General features: G+C 35.3%; 1 protein-coding gene across 3 annotated transcripts in view; it reads left to right on the top strand.

Moving 5' to 3' along the window:
* The window catches only part of LOC108690017 (monocarboxylate transporter 5-like), a 14,521-nt gene that overhangs the window by 2,555 nt on the left and 7,822 nt on the right, over nucleotides 1–4,144 (top strand). The window contains exon 1 of one of the 3 annotated variants that reach the window (XM_018197067.1): nucleotides 2,969–3,181. The exons of the other annotated variants lie outside the window; for them this stretch is intronic. The gene's annotated coding sequence lies outside the window, so the exon portion shown is untranslated. Of the gene's footprint in view, nucleotides 1–2,968; nucleotides 3,182–4,144 lie in introns of those variants that run through there. 3 annotated transcript variants of the gene reach the window in all.

The raw sequence follows: 4,144 nt of genomic DNA, 5'->3' as shown, positions 1-4,144 counted from the left end.
TATATATATATATAAAATAAAGCAAAGCACACGTGCATGCGCATTGAATGATTCTGCTGTATGTAGTGTTATTGTAACGCACGCATATACATATTCCTTCCCATTGAATCTGGATATTGCAGCGTTTAACATGCATGTTAAAAAAAAGATAAAACTGAAAGACTGCTGAAAAAAAGTGTATATAATTGTACATGAAAATTATATGTTTATGACCGGAAAATTACTTAAATTACTTAAATATGATTAGAAATTTACTGGAAATTGTAAATCATATTTAGATAATTTTCCAGTAGTTTCATGTAAAATTACACGCATTTTTTTCAATGTACATCAATTTATTGGAAAATTACGAGATTCAACGAATAAATTTGATCTTGTCATTTGTCTTGTCTTGAGTAGAATTTAGTTAAATAACTTGGCTGGTAATTCATTTGAGGGAAGTTATACTCGTCTTATACATGTGTGCGTGTGCGTGTGCGTGTGCGTGTGCGTGTGCGTGCGTGTGCGTGTGTGTGCGTGTGTGTGCGTGTGTGTGTGTGTGTGTGTGCGTGCGTGCGTGTGTGTACGCTGGTCTCATAATAATTATTCTGTTTGTTTCTTTTGCCTCGCCAAATGTTTTACTTAGAAATCCATGTTCTTTGGAAATTTCCCAGGTTTCTGCGGTCTTAAAGAATTTTACGATTATGCGATTTAAATGAGCGGGATATCAATATCGCATATTTAATTTACTTTTCAATTACATGGGATTTTCCTCGATATGTGATTATTTTTTGCCTCTCGACGAATTATGACGGGCGTATATTATATATCGATGCACGTTATTCTGTTCATGTACATACATACTTAGCTGTTTTACACACACACACACACACACACACACACGCGCGCGCGCGCGCGCGCGCGCGCGTGCTATTCACTGTATCATTTTCTGAAAAGCAGATACAAAGATAAGATATATTTAATGTTATTACGCTTATCTTTGATTATTTCCAAGTCTGAATCTACTTTTATTATCTTCTCCATATCGAAAATGCAATTTTCGTGAGAAGGTCTTTTACGATATGACTTTGATATCGTATAAGAAAATAATGTCTATCAATATCTATATAAGAATATGGCAGAGAAAACAATAAAGATAACTTGCTTCATATGTACTTGGAAAATAATCCATTGTTATATAATCGATTATATAGTTTTACAATCGCTCGATTATAAGTTTAAACGAAAAGGAAAAGGAATTTCAGCTTGAGTGCTAAATAATAACAAGAGCTTAATTAAATAGGTATTATTATAATTTAAAACATAGAGTAAGATGTTAGGTATATATAAGTGAGAGAAGAAAATTGTCTCTTATCTGTACAACTGTATGATTCGTGTGATAAACTTTATATAGGATGTCTCGAAATTTGCGAATCAAATCAAAACCTGATGAAAATAAAAATGAGAACGTAAATCGGATGTAATGGAAGAGTAACAAAAGCGTAAACGAAACGAATGCATTTACGCTTCTTTTACATTTTGATGTTTCAATTTTCGCCTCTTAAAAGTTACTTTCGTGAATTTTTACCTACTAGAAGTTAATTTACGCTTTTATTACTCTCCCATTTATGACTTAAAAACTACTGCTTGAAATGAAAAAAAGGTAAATTTTTGAGATAAATGAAGATTTAAAATTGATTAATTACAGTTAAGCTAAATGGCTGCCTGCATGTTCATGAGTCGAAACCCGCTCAATTGTAATCCATTTAATTAGTCAATTTTTAATCTTTATACTTAAAAAACTGTAACCGCTTGGAAAAAAAACTTTTAACTTATTTTTTCGGCAACTTTCTCTCTCTCTCTCTCTCTCTCTCTCTCTCTCTCTCTTTCTCTCTCTCTTGCTATGGTATTTTGGTATTCTTGCAAATATCGAGACACCTTGTACATTCTGGAAATTATTTGCTACATTGTTAATCCGGAAACCGTTTTAAAGATGGTGCATCTTGCATGTTCGCTTTCATTCGTTATGTGAATTATCATTAGATTTGTAAGAAACGAGTGCAAATAACAAATATATCGGTAGTTAACCTATTGTTGTAAGAGAAGATTGCGGGGAATCCCTGCGACACTATTATAGACGCTTGCAGCTTTCTATTTAATTATCGTTTGTTTGGCTTTTGTAATTATCTCAATGCAAAATTATATTAGTCGACAAAGATAAAACTTTAATCTTTGTAGGTAGTGATCGAAAAATATTGAATTAATCATCAATCGATGAAACGTGTTTTTTTTCTTTTTTCGGCAATTGTCATAAATAGTATCATGCGGAGTGAACCCTCATCACTGCGTCACGGTGCATGGAAGATCGGCACATATCGTGACGTCATGACGAAACGCGTTCGAAGCCAATGGTCATATCATATGTATCAGCGAGAACGGGTACCAGCTATCAGTATTAGCCCGGTCATCTTTCTGTGCGCGACGCGCGCAATGCCGATCGTGTGCGGCAAGACAAACGGCAAGGGCGATCTTTTCGCAGCCGAGAGCACTTTCATATCTGTGCGTGGAAAACTTTATTTCGAGGTGAAAGACATTGTTGTCCCCGCGGACGCGATGACGGATCGCTGATTCACATTCATCGTCGATGATCATTTTTCTCGAACATATCGCACTAATCGCATCGGTGAAGAACAGATGCGCGCTTAATCGCGCTTAATCGCGCATTCGTTCGCGTTTGTCAACGTATATAATTTAATATAATTCGCTCGTGGATGATTGGCTTCGTCGCCATCGACGATCGTGACAACGCGTACATTCTTTCTTTTTTTTTCTGTCTCTCTCTCTCTCTCTCTCTCTCTCTCTCTCTCTCTCTCTTTCTTCCTCCCTCCCTCCCTCCTTCCCTCCCTCCCTCCCTCCCTCCTTCCCTCCTTTTCTTTCCTCCTCCCCTCCTCTCATTCTTCAGCAATGAGATTTCGCGGGACCTGGAGATTTTGCCGTCTCGTGAACGCGGGTGTTCGACCTCGTGCAAAGGCCAAGCGGTAACGCGAGCAATCTGCGCCATTTCCAATATCATAGTTCGATATTAGACTGCAAACGTTTCTTACGCTTTTGGACTCATCTCAACGTACTGTCACTTCGCAATACGAGAATTGACCAACTTGGATAACGCAATGAATGTACAGCGATCGTACCATCCATCATGGTTCGTCAATTCTTTACCTGTAGTTTACTTTATATTTTATTTTATATACTTTTCGCATCGAATATCATAGTATCAAAATGTTACATACACATATCTATGATATATAGCAGTTGTGTATTTAAGGACCATTCTTACAATTAGTACTCTTACATACATTATTACTTTTACATACTTAATTTCGAATTGAAGTTATGAGCAGGAAATAAATAGAGTTTCGATAATGTTAAAGGTTATCATAAACATGAATAATTTAATTCGTCGACAGTTGGTGAAGCTTCTGAAGTATTTTAGAAGCGCTTTGTAATAATTTTATAAATTTTTCAAGCCTGTTGATTGGCTAATAGGATAGAGAGATCTGAGGATCTGTCCTGTCTTGTCCTGGATATTTATCGACAATACGAGAAAAACGCCGTATTGTATAAGCGACCTTACACATAGAGAATATGATTTTAAAGCCTCTCGAGTCTTATAATCTGCCTTATAATCTGAGCCTTATAATCTGAGAAATCGTTTATCGTGATTAACTACCATCGCGCGATTGAATATTTACTTTATGTTGTTCGTTTCACCATAAAGACAGATTGTGTACAAGAATGCGATATAACATTTAAAAAAGTATATGGCGTTGAAGCGAAATGTGAAATTAATAAATATATGTATTATATATATATATATATGTGTGTGAGATACATTGTCTTCAACAAATACGATAAACGATAACAATGTCCGAGATATGGAAAGCACAAAGATACGATAATATTTGTAAGCCGTGCGTCAATTTTTCAATGTTTGCTGAAAAACATATTATAAACGTGTAAAAAACACATACTAATTTGAAACAATTTATTCACCGTCACATATATTACAAATTATTTAATCAATTTACAAATTTTTTTTATTTCTTTCTGCATATTTACTTCGTTGCGCTACACTACATTCTTCCGAATTTAATGTCTTGTCAAA

The sequence above is a fragment of the Atta colombica genome, unplaced genomic scaffold, assembly GCF_001594045.1.
Source record: "Atta colombica isolate Treedump-2 unplaced genomic scaffold, Acol1.0 scaffold29, whole genome shotgun sequence".
NCBI lineage: Eukaryota > Metazoa > Arthropoda > Insecta > Hymenoptera > Formicidae > Atta > Atta colombica.
This window is presented reverse-complemented; position numbering and strand designations above follow the sequence as displayed.